Consider the following 26,102-nt stretch of genomic DNA (forward strand, 5'->3'; position numbering starts at 1 on the left):
CAGAAACCACTTCGAGGCCAATAAAACAAAATTCTGGTTTTTCCTGGGGTAGTGGCGTATCACATTTTCATTTTTATGCCCACCCCGAGGTTCCTGCAAAATTTCATGGAGATTGGCTGACTAGTTTCCGAGATCGACCGTCGATAGATAGATAGACAGATAGACAGATAGACAGATAGACAGATAGATAGATAGAAACATACAGAGTAAGTTGAAGGATTTTGATTGTTTGGAAAAAGTCAATTTGGTGTACTTTGTATGAAAATGACAAATTTCAAAACGATGTATCTCCGGCAATTTTAAACCTACATAGTCGAGTGATAGCTCGTTTTGCTCGTATTTGAAGCGAGAATATGATAGAATAGGATTTGTGGTGATAAAGTCCAAAGGGCAGAAACTAAAATGTTCGGCTATATATAGTTGCCGCGTCTCAAAAAAATTTCTTCGTTCTTTTTTTAGAAGTTAGACTGCGTCAAGTCCTCCGCTATCGCTTCGGACATGATGAGAACAAAAGTGTTGATTCTTTTTGAAAATAAGTGAAAAGTGCAAAAATTAAAATTGTTTGGCCATAGTTGTTCGTCGAAGTTGAAAAAATTGTAATTATGGCTATAGACAAAATGGCCGTTACTTTTAATTTTGTGTTTTTAATTTTATTTTTTTTCGAAAGTTTTTGATGAATTTGCTAGATTGGTGTGCACTCAATTCAAGTGACAAAGTTTGTGATATCAAAACTGAAATAACATTCCATGTCTTATTTGGTTTTAAAATTTCATTGTTACAATACTAATTTGCACTTTATGACAGAAGACAGCATCGATATATTGCTAATTCCAGCAGAATTTGACAAAATTCAATGGAATTCTACAAAACAGTAAACAAATTCCGATGAAATTCTCGTGAATTTTAGAAAATTCCCAGAAGTGATGTTATCTATAGGTTTATTTATTCAGCTAAATGTTTGGTAGTTTATGTCGCCGATGCAATTATCACATTCCAGTTCATAATTGGGCAGATTATGTGGTATGAACTTGTTCGACATTAACATCACTATACATTACCAAAGTGATGAACTATTTTAATCGTCGTAAGTTAGTTGTTACGCAAAATAGACGAGGGGGAAACCACCGGCCAAAAGGGTGGCAAATCAATTTCTAATTCCTTTCGATCCCGTTTAATTACCTCAATTACCGGAGCAACTCGTCTAATTGCCGGATTCGCTCTATATACTTTCCAGTCCTTTCAATTCCGTTCAATTTCTTTCAATTCTTTCAATTTCTAAAGGTACTTCCCGTCAATTTCTTTCAATTCCCATTAATTTCTGTCAATTCCGTTTAATTGGCGGATTCTCCGGCAATTCCGAGCAAGGTGTGTAATCAATTACTCGCGTGGTTTCCCCCTCGAAAATAGATCAACGTAAAATAGCGATTAATCAATGTTAATCACCGAAGAATTCACTGATGAGTCGATGGTTTCCCCTCGGTTCAACTACTTTACCAGCTGGTCAACTCAACAAACACGCTAGTCATTCAATTCGTGTGAGTGAGTTTGACGAATTTCAAAATATCCAAGTGGTGTTCCTTTCTACTTGAAACGTGGCACCTTGATTGGTATACAAATTATTTTCACTGCGCCAAAACTTTCTTTGTGAAATATGCCACATTGACTGGTAATAGTTATTTTCATGTGTCGGGGCCGAAAATGAGGGAGTTTCGAGATTTTTCTCGGGTTTTCGACCCCTTACATGAAAAATGTTTTGAGTATCTGTTTTGGACGTTTGATTTTAGGCACTTTCGCATGTAGCCCTCACTTCGTTCGGGCTACAACTCGCGAAATTGCCTAAAATCAAACGTCCAAAACAGATACACAAATAACTATTACGTATCGATTGAGGAGGCCGAAAGAGTTACGTATTAAGTTTTGTATGCTTGCTAAGAGGACCGAAAGTAAGCAAATGTCAAATGACAGCTTTACTTTCGGTCCTCTTAGAAAGCATACAATAGTCATTTGTGTACCTGTTTTGGACGATTGATTTGAGGCAATTTCGCGGATTGTAGGCCGAACGAAGTGAGGTCTACAAGAGAAAGTACCTTAAATCAACCGTCCCAAACAGGTGCACATGTGAGTTTTCATGCAGAGGGCCGGAAACCCGAGAAAATTCGAAAAATTGCTCTCATTTTCGGCCCCGAAGCATGAAAAATTATTTACCGCTACGAGTCGCACTTTTCGTTGCAAACAGACAATCGGGGATAACTACTATGCACTAAGCGAAAAGATATCAAAATGGCGTTGCTGACATCATTTCTCTGCTAATGTATGTATTAGTATTCGGTATATGTGTGTTGCAATCACTTATAGATTTCGGAAATAATTTGATGCTGTCCCTCAGCACCGAATATTGAGAATAATTTCACTAAATTTTACTGAATTCTGTGAATTTCTCTACAGTCGGCGACTTTGAAATAAATGACCCGATTTGTTTCAGCTGTTTTTGAGCTGATCCACTCAGTGGGTGTATCTATTTCACCCGTATAAACATGCATAAGCACTTTGTTCGTATAAATGGATCTCAAAAGAATCATTTCATTTCCAGATTATTTTCTCTGTTATTATTTAAACATATAACCAAGACGTAGCGTATATAGATGCATATTGCATAACTGGCGATATTTCGACTCACCAATCTGTATTCTTATCGGATTAAAACGGATATAAATTTAACGGCAAAGTCAAAACAGTCATCGGTGTACTTAAAATATACTTGAACTCTCGCAAAAAAAGAAAGAACTGAATTCCTTTTGAGATATAAAAGTATAAGTATACCAGCGACCGCCAACAGTCGTTCAATGAAACAAGAAAACTCCATTAATTTGGAACATAAGCTCAAAATCAAACAAAGCATGCTTAAGCCCAACCTAATTGTTTTGAATAAAAGCTTTATTTATTATAAAGTTACCATTTTAGATTTTCCATTAAAATTTCATGAGAGCATTTTCCGTTTATTGGCTGGGTGTACCTAACTGTTACTTATCCGTATACCTTTCTTTTTTCCAACCGATCCCCCATTATACGTGTCACATTACCAAAGCTACAATTTTTTATACCTGTTTTTCTCGTCATGTCCATTATTTATGGGAATAAATTTTTTATTGTGATTTTGCAATTTTTTTTACTGTTGATGTGCTACTGATTCTGTAGTCATTTTATTTATGTATCATACACACCAAACGAGAGACGCATTGTCCCTTTACGCTACTTTTAGCCGATGTTTGGTGCGGGCAAAACATAATTATATGCTACGTCGACATATATAGGACACATGTATACGTAGAATCATTAGGTCAAACAATTTATCATAAAGTGCCATAAGCGCTTTGGGCCTGGACACAATATGATAAATTAATTAATCCAACCAATGTCACTTTTATCGCAGTGAACATTAAATTTTTTTTTTCTCATTTTTTTGTTGTTGTTTTTGTTGAGCCACTACCATACCTAGCCGTAAAATTAAGCAGGAGTTTTTGTTTTAAAATAAAAAAAAGGAAAATTTTAATGGCTTCATTTTAATGTAAGCGTAAAAATATGTAACAATAGTTGACCATCACCACAGACATCAGCTTTTTCTCATAATGTCCATTGCTATTACACTTTCCAGTAAATAAATTTTATTCAAACGACTTATACCTTTTGGTTTTCGTTTTGAAAGTTTCCGGCATTTAATTTCCCTTTTAAAAAATATGAATCGTTGAGAGCTAGTTAGCATTTATACCAAATGTACTTTGTTGATAAAAAATGTAAATAATTTTAGCGAATTTGAAGAAAATGAAGGATTAAGGTCATAAAGTTATTTACTTGCTTGAGCTGCTCAAGCTCGTAAACGATAATCCAAGAAAATCCTTTGTCAACCAGAAAATCATTGGAAAATCCCTTGGAAATTTTTGAAAGCTACAAAAAATCCTCAAATTCGAAGAAAATCCTTAAAATTTAAAAGTTAAGAGTGAAATATCGTTCGAAAAATTTGTATGGAGGATAAATTCAACGTATCCAGATTTTTGAAGAGTATGGTACGCATGAAATCCTTGCTTCATTATGAGGTATATCTCGCCTCTATCGAAACTTTCGACCGGTTGTAGACCACTTTCATTTTTTTACCTTAAATTTAATTTACAAAATTGCTTGATACCTCAACATTCCAAAGATAATTTTCCCGACTTTACTTCCTATAGTTTGTGGTTGGTTGGATGCGTGTGATAAATGCTCCTCGAACCTTGGGCTAAAAAACTAAATTGACATGAGAGTGGTCACTTTTTACCACATATTTTCGTTTTCTTCTTATAGAAATGGAGAACTGATAAAATGAGATGAGAATAAAAGGAAAATTAAAAAAAACGGCTGGAAAACAGACGACTGTGAGGCCAAGTTAAGGCTTGATTTCCACTTACAAAAAAAACACTCCGTTTTGCCTCTGCTTAGCTAAACCACGACTCTTTTCTATTGTTTAATGAGTTAACTGAGTGAAAACGCAGTGTTTTTTTCGTAAGTGGAAATCAACACTAAGATCTTGACTAAGGCTTGATTTCCACTTGCTAAAAGAGTCCTCAGTGTGAGAGACAAAATCGAATTTTTCCAATTTTTTTATTGCTTACTCGACAGCACACTCTCTCACGGCTCTCACATGGAGCACTTTCTGTTGAGTGAAAACCGTACTTAAAGTTGAATTTAAAGTCGTTTGTTTTCTAGTCGTTTACTTGACAGTTGGAATTAAAACATTGCAAGTCATCTAAACAATAGAAATGTCACGTAAACGGAGGTAAAACGGACGACTGTGGATTCACCTTAAATTATGGTCCAGTGAACGAATCATTATCTTTGAATACTAATAAAACGTTATACAAGTGTTGCTGCACAACAACAAGTGATAAATACAACTTATACTTATGCCTTCCTGAAACTTTATAATTCTAGTGCTAGTCACCTTACTTTTTACTATGAAATACCAAACATCAGACTTTTCCTGTATAATGTTATTTATTGCCTGTAGCACTTGTTAAAGCTGCTACAAGTTAAATATTCAAATTTGATTTAAATTCCGACGATATATACAACATCTCAAAAAGCTAATCGATCTAAAGCATTAATTACATCAACTTAGTTTTCTTGCACATCACAAGCTGCTGAAGGACTGCCTCGTATGTTGTGTAAAGACCAGCAGAATATTATATTGTGTTGCATAAGAACAGCTGCAACAGGTGATACAGAAACTAGTTACCTATCAATGCACCTCATCAGAAAGTAAAATTTTAGCTGTACGGTATACGTAGCTTTATCACGTAAATTTATCTATGAGGTTATTTCAATGTCTTCAAGAGTACACCAGGTATTTATAACATTTAATTCAAAAAACAATTTTTGAAAAAGCGAAACTTTTGGTAGCTCAATAGATGACCAGATAAACGGCAATGTGCCAACAGATTTGAACGAATTATTTATAGCGAATGAAATGTCTAGATGAAGATCGTTTAGGCTAACATTGAAACAAAAAATGTTCTGGTGAGATTGATTTAATTATTTAGATAGGAAAAGGGCTTACTCGAAAACCTGATACTGAATGTTGATGAGACACTTTTACGTATTATATGGATAATTCTGCGCGCATTGCAACATTATTGTTTACAATAATATTACGAGTCGAAACATGGCCAGATTCATGGTACAATACTCGAGAAATATTGCACGAGTGTATAGCACATAACACATCAACAAGTCAGTTTTTTACCTTTTTGAAAAATGTCAACTTTTGTAACGAAAGACTTAACTACAAGTGCACACTTTCCCATAAAAAATGTAACGAACTAGAACGACCTATGCTTTTATCAGGATAATTGAAATTTTTGAGAAGATATATAAGTCGCGAGCGAAGCGAGTGATTTTTTGTGTGAAGATTTTGTAGATAATGTAACAGCAGGCGAAATTATCGTTGACTTTTCGAGTTATTGACTCTTTTTATTGAAGTAACCTAAGGATTTTTTAGCAGGTGAGAAAATTTACCTTTCGACAACAATATCATGAATTTTATAAAATCGGATTGGTTACCTGTTGCCTCATATGCATGTATATCGTGAGCAAAGTGAACCGAAATTTGTGATTTATTTTTGTCAGAACCTTCCAATATTCAAAACTTTCACAAAATGTTATTTTCTCGACTGATAGTTTTATTCAAAGCTGATTATGTTACAGGCAGGTTGTGATAAGTATTTGTCTCTGCTAGTCTAGTCGCATTCGATTCTCCTCCATTGAAATTTAAGTTTTTCGAATAGGAGATTTACAATAAAGTTTAAGAACCTATCGAACCGAATAAGAACAAGTGCAGAAAGAGTGTAATACAAGCAAATTGGACTACGTTGAATCTAATATGAACGAACTATTTATTTGTTATTCTGGACTGTGTTACTCAATATTTATCTTCGCAGTAACTCTTATCACTAACGCATCCAGATTTGACATTTGTTCATTCATGCTAGAAGAAGTGCTATGGTTACATTAAAAGCTCGTACAATACTAGGTAAGCTCAGTCTATGGAAAGGGATGGACAATCACGTCAGAGGGGTTTACATGGTTCGGAGGGCCAAAATATAGGTCCCATATTTCCTTTATTAACAAAACGTTATATTAACCAAAATTGTTGAAAAAATATATCTTTTATTCAACCAAGGGCGAACGAAACGTGTTACTGTTTACGATTCTTGACGAAACGTTTTACCGTTTTAGTATGACTGGTGGACGAACAACAAGGACAAAACAATGCTGATTTCGGGCATTATGATAATTGAGATAAAACGTCAATTAAGTACATTGAATCACATTTGGAAAGCAACTAACGTTGGAATTGCCCATATTGTAATATATGCATTATACATACTGAAACGGAATACGGAATAATCAATTCATATCAACGTGGATTAATTTTACCACCCCCAATATTCAAATAACCTGATATTCAACCAGAACATATCGTAGTGTGACAGTATACATAACTACCACACCTCCATACGGTATTGAAATTTAAAAAAAAAAACGTTCAGGTCATTCTACGGTCCATCAAAAATCTTAATTCTTTTAATTTGTTCAGCAGCGAGAGAGAAAAATACCATGAACAAAAGAAGAGTGCCGGGTTAAATTTCAAAACACAATTATCGCTATGATTGATGTTGCCATTGGGCCGAGACCAACCGAATAAAAAAAAAAGATTTTTATTTGTAAGCTTATCATTCGAAACAGAATTTAAATTTAAATAAACCACATTTGCTTTGTCGGTTATGTTCCAGAAACGAGTCCATAAAAGCAATTTAGAAAATGTTTTATTCGCAATTGACTCGAAAACAGTTTATACACTCACCCAACTGTATACATACAAATATATTGTGTATCTATAATATAAAGTTTAATGTTTGTTTGTCTGTCTGTAAGGAAAAGTTAGGACTTACGCGAATTTGCACTTCTGGAAGAAAATAGGAAATTCCAACTCAAGCGATTCGCGATGTCAATTTTGTTAGAATTTGGTATTTTCTCCCTCTGTAAACAAATAAATATTTCTCTAACACCTTGACAAAATGGCATTTTTCCACCTGATTGTCACTTTGTTTTTTTTATAGTTTTTTTTTAAGAATTGAGGTTTTTGTTTTGCTGAGAAAAGGGCTAATCACACCACGCAAAACTTTGCTCCAGCTGGAATTTCCTATTTTCTCATCTCCTTCTTGGTAAACAAATAACTATTTTGCCAGGGGAAAACATTTTTAAAAGAAAAGTTTTTCTGAGACAATTAGGTTGTATGAGTGGACTGTGGACCAGCTGAAAAACAGCTGAAGCAAATTGCGTCAAAAATTTGGTTGAGATTAAATGTTAATGTATTTTGCAAGAGTGAAAATATTTTTGAAAAGAACAATTTTTGACGTGTTAAAAATTCCTTTGACGTTGACGCATGAGCAATTCTTTTGACGCATGAAAAAAAATTTTACGGGAAAATATTTAAATATTTTAAAATTATAATATTCCCGAGCGAGGCCGGGCTTACTCCACTGGTATATACATACATACCTCCGTCCTACAATGTAATAACGACAGGGCCGTACAACAAACATTTGAAGCCAGATAAAGCTTTTTAGTATAATATTATTTTGTATATTTTACTATGAGAAGTATTATTATAAATCTATTGCTATTATGAGCCAACCCCCGAAAAATGATAATGTTATTGTTAGAGGTGTGCGCCGATCTTAAAATAGTCGGCGGCGGTGCGCCGACTGGTAAGGGATCGGCGGCGGCGCACCGAAAGAAATTTATAGTCGGCGGCGGCGCACCGAAAGAAATTTATAGTCGGCGGCGGTGCGCCGATCGGCGCGCCGATAAATTTACAAAAAATCTAAAATTTCGAAAATAATGCAAAAACATTTGAAAAAGCGTGCGAACACTGAATTCTTACTATCTTGCGATCTGAAGTATCAACTACTTATACAAGGGGAATCAACTGAGACGTATCTCACCTTTTATATTTTGAATGTACAATTACTGACCTATTATCTTAAAAACATCTAATTTAATGAATCCAAGAATCCAAGCTATAAGTCAACTTATAAGTTGGAAATTTTAAGTCACATCGTCATACTAGATGTTTTGCAGGTTTCTTATTTCTAACTTATAATTTATGTCATTTACGCAAACTCACTACTATTATCTTTCGATTTATGCAATAACCGTTCCCGTTGCCTTTAGTCCATCTTCGATGTAGGAGTGAGATCGTAGTAGAAAGTTTTCGCAAATAAGAGAATTAGATAAACTTAAATTTATAAGTAATAAGTGTATAGACTACGGTGTTACTGCCAGCTACAATGTGCAGATGGCACCAGCTTGTTCATCACAGATGACACGTCAAATATAAACCAACGTCACGCTGAATTCACGACCCATAAGCGATTCATTCGGAAATTTCTATTGAACAAATCGTCGATCACGCAGCGAGCCGTACTTAATAGTTCTTTCGTATCGAATCATAGCCGGAGAATTCCGTCTGTAAAGTAGATTATGTGTCGCATAGTTGTCAAAGTGTAGTCAACCACAATATGTAAGTTTTCATAGTTTAGCTGTGTACTGTGTACATAACCTAATTTCGTGGAATTCAGAATTTGTAGCTTTACATCAAGTACATCACTACAATAAATCGTTTCGTATCATGACCGCTCGATTGCTTACTCAATTCCTCTGATTACATCCCGATTAGCAAGACACAAAATCGACAGTCCCTTCCCCGTGGAATCAACATACGGTAATAAGGTTTTATTTCCCAAATTTTGTACATAAAGCAGCTAAAAATTGAAAATAAAGATATCCGTGTCTCGTCTTTTGACGAAAAAACTTGAAACCGGAAAGATTTTCCACTTTATAAATTCCTGAAGCATGTGATTTGCGCCATTTTCCACCCAAATTCTACATAAGGTCTTGAGTTTGCCACTTTACAATTACAGTAGTATTCACCCAGTTTTGACTGATGCACTGAATTTTGTTCTCTTTCTTCTTCCTCTTATCTGCATCAACAGGCAATAAGAGAAACGTCGTCTGCCGTATGCCGCGGTCCATTCCATTGCACAGGAGATAGAGTAACGTACCCAAGGGTTCACGTTAAGTGAGGATACAGAAAAGACAAATGTTGTTTCGACCTCGGGTATCGATGGCGGTCCCAGGCCAGCGTGATCTGACCATCCTCAGTTGTATGTTTTAACAAAAAACTCCTTTCTACGCATATAGAAACATAGCAGCATATAGAAACCTGACTTATAAATTAAGACAGATAAACATTTGCTAAAACCTTGTACTCAGGCGCACACTTTTGTATAGATTTTTCAATTTAAGTTTATATTGCCGCCCATTAAAATGGCTGAAAGCACTAAACGTATAAAATTTCGGCGCGACGAAAATACAATCGGCGGCGGCGGTGGCGTGAGCTATAATTTTTCGGCGGCGGCGCGCCGAAAATTTAGCAAAAAATCGGCGGCGCGCCGGCGTAAAATCGGCGGTGCACACCTCTAGTTATTGTGTATTTTATACGACGGCTATTATTACTAAATCAGTATAGAATTATGTTTAATTTTATTTCGGGTGATTTAGACTTATTATATTTATAAGGAAAATGATTTATGTACGACAACTAAAAATGTATAAAGCCGCATTGATAACCACTGTTTTGCTAAGATTTAATATTAAATATCCGAAAGCAGAACCGGTGAACGGAGTATGAGACGTATATATATACCAAGAAAAAAAAGTCCCCATTTAAATTCATGTTCTAAGAATAATAAATGAGCAACATGAACTTGAACATCCTCAACGTCAAAGTTTCCTTCAGCCATCGTCTGATATTGCGAATATATAATTTTGTTGTACCGACTGTATAAATTGATGCGTATTCATCGGTATATAGAACATTTTTTGGGAACATAATAAAGAAATCACGACAGGAAGAGGCTCCGAAACGGAAATACGAATCCGTGGATTTTTTTTTGTGTTTCTATATACCCGTATGTCTGGTGGGTGGATGAAAAACAGTAAACAAAAGTATTTCTTTTGTTGTTTTATTAAAAATATTTTGAGAAAGAAAGAGTTCGACAAAATCTATTTGACAACATCAAAATTGAATGTCGTTGCTAGTGATATGGTTTTAATCTTACCTGATGTGTTCACATAGTTGGTAGTTTTCTGATGTGTTCACGTTTTCTCGGTAAAAAGTTGTTCTTCTTGGTTTCTTTTATTTTTCTCATTTGAAATAACATTCGAAATTAGAGAAATCAGAGTTCATTTGCGACAGCGACATCGGTAAAATATTGAATCGTACTCTATCGGTAGAGTTGACATGGAGGAGACGAAAGAAAATACCGCAATCCCTCTCCTGTTAAGGCATTAATTAAAACGTAAGTGCGCAAAAGTGCGGAGACAAAACGATGTGCTATTTTTTAACGGTGTGGTGAGATTCCAGCTTTACACACTTCTCACTTTCCATTTTGACTTTTCATCTATTCATTCGACGTCAGTTCATGTGGAATATGAATAGCATGATTTGGATTAAAGTTGGCGGGTCCTATAATTCTGAGTTCTCTTTCTGTAGAAAAATGTTATAATTGATTGCTTATCATTGTGTCAGTTGCTTGTCGCTGCTTGTTATAATTGTTACTGTAGCTACACATAGCACCGCGAAAGAGACCTAGTAAAAGATTTTCGTTTTTATATAGATCAGTGTCAAATAGCGGTACTTCTCTCTAAAATAGTGTCAAATAAGTTGTCAATTTCACAAAGCTAGCCTCATACAATGACAGCTTCATATAAATTTTTTTAATATTGTGGTTAGCTTTGTGAAAATGACAGCTTATTTGACGTCTCAAACGACATTGACAATGATCTATTGTCAAGCTCGACAGAAGAACAAGAGCAACCGAGAACTTGACGCAAATTGACACAAGCTTGAGAAGAATTACGGCGTCATTTCTCTTTTCTCTATTCAATCAAAACTCTTCTGATAGAGAACGATTCACTCCTTCACTGAAAGATGTCGCTGTAACAAAACCATTGTCAATAGAAAAATAATTAATTTTTTACTTGACGGATTTCAGTCAAATAAAATGCCATCGTATAGCACATGGCATCAGGACTCCGGAACACCAATCAGTTTTTCAATTGACCCTATCGATCCCAATCGCCTCTCTCCTGATGCACATTTAATACAAACGACATTTTTGACTTTGTTGATTTACCGTCATTTAATGTGATTTACTCTCATTTACTAGAGATTTACTGAGTGAGCCCCCCTCGGTATTTGGTCTATTTCGTGTTGCGGGTAGAGTCTAGTTTAAGAGTAAATTGTAAGAACACCTTCGTAGTGAAGCTTTTTACAACACAAAAACAACCAGAAACTGTCATAACTTTATTGCTGGTTCCCACTTAAAAATGATCGCCGTAAAAGAGCATCGCGAAGGATTTCTATTGGTTGAAATTGGTCTTTCTCGTTTTATAACCAATAAAAATCCTTCACGAAGCTCTCTTTCGACGAAAATTGGTGTGTGGAAATCAGGCCTTATATTGTGAAAATCCTACCTTCTAGGTTTAAATTTTTAATTTTGGTGAATATTCGTCTAACTCATCAGACTACAAAAAAACACTAACAACTCCAGGTAACCAGTGTATGGGTACTTCTTTGTTGTTTCAGCCAACGGAAAAATTCAACTTCTTCTCCCTCATCTCTCGTACTAAATATGACACATTTTACTGTACTTCACGTATATATGGGTAACTCCAGGATTAGTTGCGTTACAAATTTCGTCATCTCTGAGGCATGAAGTGAGCTGTGTTGGCTATGTTTTGCGGTAACAAATCAGTCTATAAATTTTCTAATACTCATGAGACCCAGTGCTTTCATGCCAACAAAAATTAGAATTTTCAGCCTGCGAATTGTTACTTGCGTGATCGAAGAAGTCGGCGGTTAGTTGCGTTACATGTTTGTGACTTTTCGAAATATTTTCACCAAATGTAAAGAGGGATTCTTTTGAAAAACGGCCTACCGAAATCGGACGCATTTTCCAGTGGACTTTTTTATATGTACCTAGAAAGGACTTCGACCCTAGAACCCAAAACCACTTTCAAAAAAATTCTTCGCAGTTTGTGTGGCTGGTGAAAGGTGATCAAAAACCGAAAATTTGCACTTTTCTTACCAAAATTTCTCCAGGTACACGAGCCGTACAGGGTCGTGTGGGGTGTCATTAGAAAGGTAATCACATGTACTATTGAGCCGAATAGAGACTCATTGGTTTTAAAATTAATCCACACTGAAATATGTGCAGTTGAAGTTTTCAACCGAAAACTTGCACTTTTCTTACCAATATTTCTCCAGTTACACGAGCCGTACATGGTGGTGTGGGGTATCATTTGAAAGGTAATTTTATGTGCTTTTGGGCCAAATAGGGTCTTATGGGGTTTGGATGCATATGCGATGAAATATGGGCACTTAAACATTTCAACTTCTCAAATTACCTAAAATTACCTAAAATTACCTTTCAAATGATACCCCACACCACCATGTACGGCTCGTGTAACTGGAGAAATATTGGTAAGAAAAGTGCAAGTTTTCTGTTGAAAACTTCAACTGCACATATTTCAGTGTGGATTAATTTTAAAACCAATGAGTCTCTATTCGGCTCAATAGTACATGTGATTACCTTTCTAATGACACCCCACACGACCCTGTACGGCTCGTGTACCTGGAGAAAGTTTGGTAAGAAAAGTGCAAATTTTCGGTTTTTGATCACCTTTCACCAGCCATAAAAGCTTCGAAGAATTTTTTTGAGAGTGGTTTTGGCTTCTAGGGTCGAAGTCCTTTCTAGGTACCTATAAAAAGTTCCACTAGAAAACACGCCCGATTTCGGTAGGCTGTTTTTCAAAAGAATCCCTCAAAATGATTTCTGTAAACTTTTTTTCCCCTGAAAGCTGTGGTCAAGACGGGCAGTTTAAGCCCAATATGAGGTTGGTAGCCTAAAATTTGTGGGAGATATGTCTATGATATTTTTCGGTGGTCATTAAAAGCCAGAAATATTTTTTTTCGAAATTGGTTTGAAAAAATGGTTACAAAATTTTTCGAGATAACATCGACGAGTCAAAATTCGAGGATGACACTTATCACCACTGAGAAGCTGATTTCACCTGCTTCACTCACCCAACTAACCTGATCGAGCCAAAGTTATTTTTTTCGTGAAGTCATATGCTGTAGCTTTCGAATGGCACCGATCTTCAGTTTATATATGAAAAAATGTAATTTTGGCAACGTTTGGGTCGTGGTGATTTCACCTTACTTCGAAGCAGAATGAACCAAAAATCTTTTTTAAAATTTAATTTCGTGTCATTTGGCACAATTGTGGAATTATAACGTCCGTTTCTACAGGGAAACAAATTTACAGAAATCATTTGAGATTTATTGAAAATATCTTGGAAAGGCAAATACAAACACTTTTTGGTCATATCTCCCGGAGAGGTTATGCCAATCACCTCATATTGGTGTCAAACTTCGCGTCTTGTCAATAGCTTTCAGCAAAAAAATTTGTGAAATCGGTTCAGGTTTCGTGAAATAAACTAGAATTTACAAAAATTTGCTAAATACAAGCATACATTTTTATGGTGGTATCTCCCCGAGATTTTCGACCACCGACTTAATATGTGGCTTAAACGACGCGGTTAACAGTTTTCAAGTTTTTCAAGGAAAAAAAAGTTTACTGAAATCGGTTTTCATTTGGTGAAAATATTTCGAAAAGTCTCAAATTAGCTGGAATTACCCATATATACACCATTTCCACCAATTTTCGTTTTAATTTTGAAAATATTCGTGTGGCGGTTTCTGTGTGTTGTATAAAAGAAAAATCTGATCTGTGCACAGAATTTCGTTGATTTATATTTTGGTATACATTGGATTTGGATATGGATATATACGAGAAGCGTAACAGGAAACCGTATATATACGATCAGCACACCGTCTCCCCTTTTTTTATTGTTATTTTGATTCCTTGTTGGATGACAGCTTTTTTTTGAGTGACACAACAGATGCGTTATGAAAATTCTGATAAGAATAAAAGAGATTCGACATAATTCGATTTTTTTCTGCCATTTTTAAAGTGATTGAAGAGGTTGAAGTATAACGAGAAAAGAGAGAAGATTTTTTCTTGCTATTTCGCCATATTTAACATTTTATTATGAGGCAGGCGGTTTAACAGGATATAAAATAATGGCATATGGAGATTTTATTTTGTTTGAAGGATTTTGGTGAAACGAATCAATTTAAAGCATTCCACTGGATTAATGTCAATTGTTGCCAATCATAAAAAATGTATTCGGAATTGAGGGTTGGTGTGATTAATAGCATCAACAGTATCAATATGAAATGGTTTGTTGTAACAGAATCGCCTGCATATCGATTTGGCTAAGTGACATTACCGCATACGAGGACCGAGGTATAAATTCGAAACAATCTTTCTGAAGCTTTTGAAGCAATGCAAGGCGATGGTCTGGCAAATATACTTCAATATTGCTCTTGAGAAGGTTATACGAAAGAGTAACGTGGAACCTAGCTGTAACCTGCTGACGACCTAGCCTTAATTGACTAAAGATAATTTCACATATTGAAGATAAGTGTGCCGAGTTCGGTCTAAATGTCAGTGAGAAAAAGATGAAGTACGACTTCTGCACTGGGATTTTTTTCTTAATGGGTCATGGGTTCTGAAAGTCCACTTAGGTAGACTGCAGTAATTACAATCTTTCCATGCTATGACTAGCAATGAACATCAACACAAGGTGTTGAGAGGTGAGTTTGTTTATATGAAATTGCCATTATGAACAGACCATACCTGGTTTATACTTTCATTGATAACTAGGGGCCGTTCACAATTGACGGCATGCTCTTTAACGGATTGTTTATCACCCTTATCACCCAACTAGAGCCAAACTTATCCGAAATTTATACGAGTCGTCACAACTCTATGTATTTCACCCACATAAACAAGTATAAGCACTTTTGTTTCTATGAGCGGGTCGGCTGAAGAACAATTGAAAAAAATGCGTTCCTTATTTCAAAGTCGCCGACCGTATTTCCATTGAGAATTTCAGTTTCTCAAATAACAGGCGGTTTCCGTTTATTTAGAGACAATCTCCTTAGTTTGCAAACTACTTTGACTGCTGATCCATTTTTCATTAAACTCATGTAAGTCGTTTTAATGCTTTTCGCAATTCCGGTCCATAATCATCACCTTTCCATGCATCCATTTAATGTCGTTTTGAAGGTATTTATTTCACTGTATTCCCGGACACAGCACAACATGAACTTTTTTTCGCACGCAGTGCGTTATCAACTTTTTTTTCGCACGCAGTGCGATATCAACTTTTTTTAGCACGCTAAAGAACCTATTACCTTCAACGAAGGCTAAATTTTTATAAATAAAAATCTTGCATTGACCAGAAATCGAACCCCCGACACCAAAAGGTTTTTCAGCACAAAGCAGCGACTATAGCCATTCGGCTATAGAGTCACACAATTATACCGAACGTATTGTTGAAGCGTATATACTAAGCATTGACTACTCGATTTCATTCAAAGCGTCTCTTTACATCACATTGCAATGTTTATTATAATGCAGCCTTCTTGATCTTTCCAATGAATTTCTGTATACACAAGAATTTTGGAACAAAATGTAGGACATGTTTTGCATTGGAAAGGTGATTATGGCTCGAAATTGCGAAAAACGTTGTATCTACCACGGTAGGTATGCCGGTATTTTTTCGCACACGACGTCTTGTCGACCTCGGCTTCGCCTCGGGTCGACAATCGACATCTAGTGCGAAAAAATACCTTCATACCTACCTTGGTAGATAAATAACTATTCTATACCCCGAATGCCAAATGAATTGAATTTGCAAACATGCTTTGCGCTAAGCTTGAATTGTTTGTCGATTACCTCTTGTGCGCTTTGAACGATTTGTTCAATTGTTATTTATTCATCAACAAAACAACATATCTGTGGATACTTAATGAATAGAGTACAATGTTTATTTTCGAGAAAGTGGCGAGATTTCGGGATATTCGAGAACCTCCCAGTTGTTTTGTAGTAAACGCAATTAACAATAGATGTTAACATGCTACTTGCGTCGAAAACCGTACTTTTCATGTTTCAAGCAAAACTTTCAACGCCCAAAGCATGTAATAGTAGATTATGGCGTTTTACTTTACGAGCGAGGGAAAGACTTTTCACTAGTCATGGAATGGCCACATTCCGTCACTAGTAAAGCAAAATACTACAGCCTGGGACACTGTCAGTGGGACAGTCAAAAAAGTGCATTTTTATTCAATACGTGTTTCATCGATTTCATCTGTTTAGCCATTGTAATTTGTATTGTTAAAACAGCTGAAATCGATAAACACGAAAATCATAAAAATGCACTTTTTTGACTGTCCTTGGCTGTATTACGTCACAAGGACGAAAAACTTGAAAAATCGAGTTTTCGCATCAAGTTTGTTGATCCGAGGCGCAGCTGAGGTCAATAAAAACGCGATAAAGTGACTTTTCATTTTTTGTCTGAGTTGCTTACAATATTTTACGCTGAAAAAATAAAACTGCCTTGATGAAATGAACGGTTTTTGGTGCATGTAATAGTACTTCAGTACTATGTAATAGTACATTACTATACCAGTGAAGTAATTTGATATCTCGTATCCAGATGAGTAAAAGTATCCGGGGGTTTTCAGAAAATTTTTCCGGTCTTCGGCTCTTACGTGAAAAGTTGTATATACGCATCTGTTGTGGACTGTAGATTTTAGGCAATTTCCGCGAGTTGTTGCCCGAACGAAGTCATCTACTGTCCACAACAGATACGTAAGTAAAACTATTACATACGTCATGTGACCATCGGTTTTTAGGAGTGTTAATATACAATATTCAGTTCACCCGAATAATCCATGGACCGAAAATGACCGTCACTTTTGGTTGCCGCTTAGAAAGTGTGCATGCGCAGAGAGAGAGAGAGAATATATTCTCTTCACGTGTGTGCATTATATAACAAAGAGCATGCGATCCACGCTTAATGCTTAATTTCAACTTACCGAAAAAAACTCCGTGTGAGAGACAAAAATTGTTTTTTTTTTATTTTTGCTTTGTTTAATTGACAGTTTGCTCTCTCACGGAGTACTTTTTTTTTGAGTGGAAACCATACATAAAGTATGGATCACAATATAATCCGGTTAGGAATCGGTTCCACAGTTTACATGACAGTTAAACAAAAGCCACTGAATCATAATGAATTTTTGAGAGAAAACTGTGTATACTAAACGGTGACAAAATTGAATCGTGTTCAATTTTTCCGCGTAAACGGAGGCCAACAACTTTTTCACAAACGGAGACTGTGCGATTCGTGCTTAGGTGGTGTGATTTTGTACAAAGGGAGAATTTTTACGATACGGGAAGGGAACCTTTTCTATAATTAGCTAAAACAAACTTATGTAAAAAGTTTCTTTCCTTGTTATTTAAATATGAAAACTCTATTCCCTGATGTCTTTGAGTATGAGTATGATATAGACTGGAGTTTTTTTTAAATAAATGTTCAACGAGTTAAACCTATGAGCTGTCACAAAAATATTAGGCCCTGTCTGTAACATCGATACAAAAATATACATACCTTGGCATCACCGCATTTAGTTCCAAGTTTAACTAACATTCTTGTTTATTTATAAAATAAATTGCTTTTGTTCGCTTCTTATTTATTATTGTTCGCTTTGTACAATTATCATTACTGTGCGTTGGAAAATAAATACTTTCTGAGCTACTGTTTATGAATCCATAGCACTGAACCAAGCACGAGAACAGAATTTTCAAGAGGGTTCACCTCAACGCAGTAGTCAAAATTAAGTTTGTAAGGTTAATATAAAGCTGCTGCGTCGCATGTTTATTTATGGGAAGAGTAGTCGATTTTCCGTTAAAAAATCTCTGTTCTGTGCTCGGTTCAGTGCTATGACGAAAGACTTTCAGATGCATAAATATTATGTAAGAACAATGAAACTCACGTTTTTCATTATATTTTGAAGATATCTTTGTTTATGAAGATCCTTTTTGTAAAATGTTAGAACCTCAATAACGCTCTATTAGTCCAAGACCAAGTATATTAAAACTTCATTGTCTGATTTTAGACCAACGAGCCTTTGAATTTGTAAACGTTTTGCCTTTAAATTTGCATTCTTCGGATTTCTAGACGTTTTCCTTTGAATTTGTAAACATGTTGCCTTTAAATTTGTAGACGTTTTACCTGTAAATTCTTGTTCGCCTGTTTCATTTTTTATAAATATTTTTTGTAAACGTTATGACTGTGATTTCTTAAGAGTTTATTCGTAGGCATTGCAGCTTAAGCTGCTTACATTTATAGGAATTTTAGCTTCTCAAATTTATAGCAGCGGTCCCACTAAAATTTTCGTGTCCTACCGCAGGACATGTAGGACATTGTTTTGAGGTTTATTAATTAAAATAACAGCCATTCAAACTAAGGTTCAAAATAGTTATTTATGCCACTGGTTAGATGCCTATGTGGCATAAAATATTATATTTGACTGAATGCAAAGTACTTCATTATGATCACGATACAACATACGGCCTATTTTAAATTTCAAAATATCAACCCTTTAATAAAGTACTGTGTACCTCAATTGCATAAATAACTATTTTTCTATTTACGGTTCCTGTTTTTTCAATGCTACGATTTTCGTCTTTGTTCGCTGGATTGCAGCTGTTAGAACTGCATGTGCCTTAATTAATTCACTTATTTTCACGCATCCGTTGGAATTTACACACGGCAGGGGCAGAGTAAAGTAAACCAGGCAGTAATGCTTGATTTGACTAGGGACCTGCATAATCTAGTAGTCTTATTTTTATGCGAATAAATTTTTTTAATTTATGTCAGTGTTCATTTGAGTTCATTTTTATACCGTGTGTTAGGTCCCTTATTTGACGTTTCAAAAATTAACCGCTCCTGCCTGGTCTATTTTACTCTGCTGTGAATTTACAGCTTTGCTCAAACATTTATTACTGACGATCAACAACTTTCCCGCCACACTTAACGTTGCCAATTCCTGACCAATCGATCTATCGATTTCCCTTATCTTGTCTTCCTTCGCTTTTTTGTCCTTACGTCAGCTCTTTCGTTCTGCTGCTTTTTTCTACCACTTTTCAGCTTAGAATTTTTGAAGATCTAAATAAACCTGATAGTTTTTGACAAAGTGACAGCAGACGATCAGTTATGGGAATATTTATAACACCCTTATATGCATCAATACCATCCTTGACTGGCTGTTGTTCCTTGTATCGACTCTTTATTTTGCAGAAGATTTCTGCATTTGCGTGGCTCAAACAAAACAAAACAAAAACACGCTTTTGCCGCGAAATAACTGGATATTTAAAATGTGCAAGAATATCTTTTATCTCTGATAATCTAAGCCAATAATCATATGAAGTTAGGTCGAAAATTATTTTAATTTACTTTTAGAGCTCAAAATCCGCTTGATTGTTACTTAATTAAAGTTCCTGAAGTGTCCCTACGTAGGACAAGTAGGACAAATTTCGAAAAAGTAGGACAATGTAGGAAAGTAGGACACAGTAGGAGCGTTGATAGGCATTTCAGCTCCTTTTAGTACCTCTTTGTAGGCATTTCATCTCTGTTATTTTGTTCTTTTCAAGTCTTTTCAAGAATCCTTTCAATGTTTTTAGTCTAATAGCCTCACGCTGTGGGTGAGTTCTACTGTTGCATTTAGTCCGTTGCTAAATCGTAACGTAAAAAAACACGGCGCTGCGCTTTCTATTGGCGCTGCCCTTTCTATTATTCTGAAGAAGCGACTCCTTAAATACAGCGAAAATCGATTGTAAAATTTAAGAATTTAATTCCTTTAAAATATGACCTGCTTCGTTGCAATCATAGAAGTACCATTTTATCGAGCAACAACGTTAATTAATGAATTTGTAAGAAAAGTCTTTAATTGACTGGAAATTTACAAAATAAAGTCGGTTATGAAATGTGCATACGAACTGGTACAGGTATGAAAAGGAACTGTACATTGAGCCAACGACCTAGATATACGCAATATTTCCAGCATTTTATTGGATTAAAAAAGTTTACTATTTTATATGCAAATGTGAAACCTCACTGCTGTTGGATATATATCCAGAATATCCAGAATCATGCAGGAATAAAACCCCAGTATAAAATTGTGAAAAGGTATAGAAATTATCCTGCTTCTAGTCTAGAAATCTAGCTATTATTTACTTCGTCACAAACGTATTCCATTTGGATTGGCAATTTTATAAATATATTTAAGGGTTTATTATGCGTATGGAATATGCACGTTAAAAAAGACTGTAGATCCTGACTACAAATTGTTTCTATTGACTCTGATATATGCCATCACATGGGGCATTTTACATATCTCTATATGCACGCGTTCCGTCTGTACATTCATATCCACATAAATATCTGGCACATAAGTTAGTGTATACACATTCACAAACGGTGGATGGATATATACATAACATTTATTTTATGAAAATTTCGGGTAATGGGTTTATGGTTTCGGTCCTTTTCTCGAAAAAGACATTCAACCCCAATAATAATATTTAGAACATATGCACGTTTTAACCCGAAAAGCTAAGAAGGATACAAATTGAATGGATTAATAATTTAAACGATTCGTGAAAATATGAATAATTTTCATTTTGTTATTAGTTTAGATAGATTGGGATAAAGCCGCATATATTGGCTTTAGAGAATATATTATATGTGGGTATATCGGAAGAAAATACTGCGCAGGTAGATAATTATTCATTTTCTTTTGATTTATTCATCAAGTGGTTAGATGAACATGGTAGAGATAGAGAGAAAGAGTTACCATCAATAAAAGATTCCATACAGATAAAGTTATGGTCTGATGAATTCCTTGTAACTAATTATCTTTTACCTTTTGCTCTTATTTTACAATCATTAATTTGAACCCAGAGATTATTCGTATTAAATGATATTTGAATTACGATAGAAAATAGTGCTGAATAGACGGATCAAAGTGTTGACTACCTCAATGAAACTCTGTAAAGAAGAGTATATTGCAATTCAATGGCTCGGGTGCCATTGTACTAATCATATTTATGTTCGTTCAAAGGATGGAACATTTTCTGTCTTCGTGTGTAATAATTTTTCAGTGGGTTTTCTACATGATCGGAACTCACTTATTCGTTCTAATGTTGTATACATACTTAACCTAATGACAAAAAGCTGACCTACTCTTCATTTTACAGTAAACTCTTACAAGCAAAACTGATCATTTTTTTATGAAGTAGTCCGTAAATTAGATCAAAAATTAGGTAAAGTAGACCAAATTAAGGAAGAAAACAGGAGTTCTTGTCTGGGGTAGTTGACAATTCAGTCAGGGTAAATTAATAGTATGTTGTGTTACAAGTATTGTAATGTGGATTTTTTCAGCACTAGACCCAAGTTTTCCTTACGAGCGGAGCGAGTAAGGAAAATTGGGTCGTGTGCTGAAAAAATCTCATTACAATACGTGTAACACATCATGCTTTGTGCCAACCGAGAATTGAAATAGACAAATGCACAAAAATTCAGAATTTTCATTGTAAACAATCACTCTTCGAATTTGATCGATCACGTTGCTTTGAATTTTTTTAAAACGAATGCTGTAATAACTCATGCGAATTTCATTTCAACACTGGTTTGAGTGTTGTAATAAGCCATGAAAACGGGTGCTGAAATAAGTCACTTTACAACACTAAAATGAGTGCTGAAAAGAGTCGTATTTCAATTCTCGGTGGCACAAATAAACTTTACAGTAAAAGGAAATGGAATTGTGTGGGATTTAGTTTAGCTGATAACCGCTCGGCTACCTCTGTCTCTGTTTTGTCTTTCCTTTCCTATTGTCTTTTTCACAATAAACAGAATCAATACTCATGTGATCACACAACGGAATCAAAAGAAGCACTTTTAACCAAGAATAAGCAAGCCCTAACAATATCTCTGTGGTTGAGGCATATTTTGGCTCACAAAAAATTACACTCTCTAGACTAGGAACTTTCGTGGAACGAACGAGTTTGTAAGTTTTTTACAGGATTTTTGAAGTACTAGCCCGTGCGTGTAACTATATATAATAAACTCTACCTGAAGAAAGGCCTCAATTTGTATTTTTAAGTGGACCACCGGAAGAACAGATCAAGTAAATTCGTGTCTAAATTTCACTGACGTCGACTGTACGTTTTGCAACTAATGAAGTTTGTTTATGCAATAAATCCTCTAGAATCATGGGAATAAAATATTCCCAGGTTTTAATGTGCAAACAACTTGCGAATCAAATTTTGAATTACTTACTTTTGTTGACTTCGTTCAAGGATCATCTGACTGTGGCTATCCATACGGCGATTTCCCAAGAAAAATTTAAAAAAATCTTGAACTCTTCGGATTTGTTACGCAACCGAAATATTAACGGGTGGAGTTTTCTGCAACAAGTTGCGAAATGGGTGAAGAGGCGTGAAAAGTGCACATTTTAGGATGAAATTCAGTGGCGAAAAGTTCAATTTTTGTTGGCTTTTTGAGAAAAACGATATATGCAACTCGTTGATGAAAGCACACGATGTGTATTGTCACATTTAGTTTCTAAATAAGCATTTATCACTCGGTGACATAAATAATTACATCATGATTCGTAGCTATTGGCTATTTTCAGCAAAGAACGTTTTTGTGCCGAAGTGGACAAAAACTAATTTCGTGAAGTGATTCTATTGCTGCGTGTAAACAACTTCATTAGCTGTAAAACCAACTGATGCGTACTTCGACTATCTACTTGTTCTCAAGGGTTCAAAAGAACATGTTACGACACGAACACGGCTGACACTTGAGTTGTGTGGTAGTCTTCCAGAATCTTACATTTTCAGTTGTCTTTCACAACGACAGCATTAATCACTTCTCCCTTTAACTCCGAAAACATTTGTCTTTCTTACACAACAGATCAAGAAAGCCTCTTCGAACACAATGTTTTAAAAACGTTTTCTGCATACCACGACCACATGATGCTTATATAGTTCTGCCGAACGTATCATGGATGCTGTTCAATTGAAAGGACCAATGGATATACTGTACACAATTTGCAACACCACCGTAAAGGGAAAGTAACTCATTCTCATTAAACTGACCCGACCGAATTTATACCTCAATTCTATTAATTTATGCGAAAAAAAGAGAAAAGAAAATTAGACAACCCAATTAGAACTGGTGAATGTTGAATAATATAAAACATAAATCCGTTGAATCCGTTGAAAACGAAATGTAATTCTGGTCGTTATAATTGCTGTAATAATAGAAGAATATAACATTTCAGTCAGCTTTTCGGCTACATTTGGCGGATTATGTGTGTAAATCCATGGCAAAAAAGAGCAAAATAAATATCGTAAACAAAAGAAGATTAAAGGTAACTTGGCACATGGTGAACTAAATGCGCTGACGCTGAATGAAAATAAATATCATTTCGGTGTACACCATTAACACGAGAACCGTAATTCCACTGTATGTAGAAGGGAGTACGGATTTCGTTTCACAATTTTCAAGTGTAAAATGAAAGTAAATAAAAGAAAAATATTTGTGTAGCGTGGTAAAAGTATTATATTCAGAAGGTAGAGCGACGAATTTTTTTCAGTATATTCTGCTTCATTTGGTTTTCACCTTTTTGTTTTGATATCCTTGTATGGGGAAAGCGAAACTTGTTATTGTGAGAAGTTTGTGATTATAGATGTTAGAGAAGCCTGATAGCAAACATGTAATGACTTCAAATACTGAGAAGGAGCCATTCACAAAGTATGTCATGCTAAAATCGCCATTTTTCTGACCCCATCGCCTCTTCCCCTTCTGTCACACAAAAATCAGTCAAAACCTATTGAAATTGTATGAACTGTCACAAATAACTGATAGAAGGAGGGACGGAAGGACCCATCGCGACTTTTTTGACATTGGGCGAGATAAATCGGTATTCGCAGTCTGTTTTGATCATATATCATCTTCAAGAAACTGTATAGTTTCAGAAGTAACCTTATTTAAGTTTTGTTAAATGTTTCGTTCATTCATTCATTCATTCATTCATTCATTTGTGTGAGTTTTTTTTAACGCGGATGGCATTTCTGGATGTGGAGGGCATTTCAAACAGCCTTGAAGATGATTTATCGAAGTTGCCTGAATTTGTAAAAAACACCAAAACGTATGTTCTGAAAATGTAGGAAACTAAGATAGCCTAAACTGACTACGTATAGGTACCGATTTATCTCGCCCAATGTCGAAAATCTCTCGATGTGTTCATCTCGCTTTTTTTGTTCGAAATCCTCCTTTTATCAGTTATTCACGCCGTAAGATCGCCTCAGAATTTGAATTTTAACGCCGTTTTGCCTCCGTTTAGCTAAACCATGCCTATTCTTAATTGTTAAAGAGTAAACAGAGACCAAACGGAGCAAAATACATTTCGATTGATAAACGAAAATCACTTTCTTTTGCTTACGTCGAGAGTAACATCTCATACATGCTGCCCATATCGCCGGATCAAAGAAGAAATTGCAGGAATTGCAGAGAATACAGAACCGCTGCATTAAGGCTTTATACCGTCTACATCGGTTCACGCCATCGGCCATCGGTTCAACAAGCATACTTCCGGCCGAGAAATTGGCAGTTGTCGAACGTATCATCTACATCCACAAAATCGTCAACTCGCTTACAAAGAATAACTTCGACATCCGGTTTAATCATGAGACTCATTTACATCGCACCCGTCAAGCGAATCAACTGCATTTCTCCGACAATGATGGAATATAACAGGTTCGGTGGTGGCCTTCGACACCTGACGACCATATTGTCTTTCAGAAACAGAGTCAAGTTTGACGTCATGAAAGTCAGTGGTCGAAAATACAATGTGATATCGCCTTATGTTTTCCTTCAATGATTCGAAATTTAGTGCTGCCCTGCCTTTGTGATGTTTATTTTTTGTGATATTTGTTTTTTACGTAACCTTCTAGTCACTTAATTAGCCGAATTAACGGAATTAATTTTTTTTTCTTTGACAAATCTCTTTAAGAGGATTGATCTATCGACCTAAATGTATTTATCTTTGAATGTATCATCGTTCGAACCACACGTCAGTCAAGGGATGATAATAAAGGAATAATAAAAGAAAGGCGGAGATAGTGGAAATCAAGGCTTAAATAGTACATTGAATGACAAGGGGCGAAAGTAAAAAAAATCAACCGTGTGCGAGAGTTGGAGCCCGCGCCGAAGGCACAAAAATTAACGAGTTTTGAGAAAAATCTCAAAACTTCCTCATTTTCGGCCCCGACACATGAAATAGTTTTGCCAAAAGGGGCGAAAGCGAAGTTTTCGCCGCGTGGTCTTACATATCTGTCACTTTCGGCCCGAGGGCTTACATTTTTCAACTTTCGTCCCGCAGTAGAAAGCATATATAAACCTAC

General features: G+C 35.6%; 1 long non-coding RNA gene across 1 annotated transcript; it reads left to right on the top strand.

The window, feature by feature from the left end:
- The first annotated feature begins 448 nt into the window (after positions 1–448).
- LOC119084435 lies at positions 449–19,532 on the top strand. The gene is made up of 4 exons (XR_005089062.1): positions 449–461; positions 5,302–5,308; positions 12,440–12,444; positions 19,409–19,532. It is a non-coding gene; the product is annotated as an uncharacterized LOC119084435 (long non-coding RNA).
- The last annotated feature ends 6,570 nt before the right edge of the window (positions 19,533–26,102 follow it).

This window comes from Bradysia coprophila, unplaced genomic scaffold (assembly GCF_014529535.1).
Source record: "Bradysia coprophila strain Holo2 unplaced genomic scaffold, BU_Bcop_v1 contig_732, whole genome shotgun sequence".
NCBI classification, from domain to species: Eukaryota; Metazoa; Arthropoda; class Insecta; order Diptera; family Sciaridae; genus Bradysia; species Bradysia coprophila.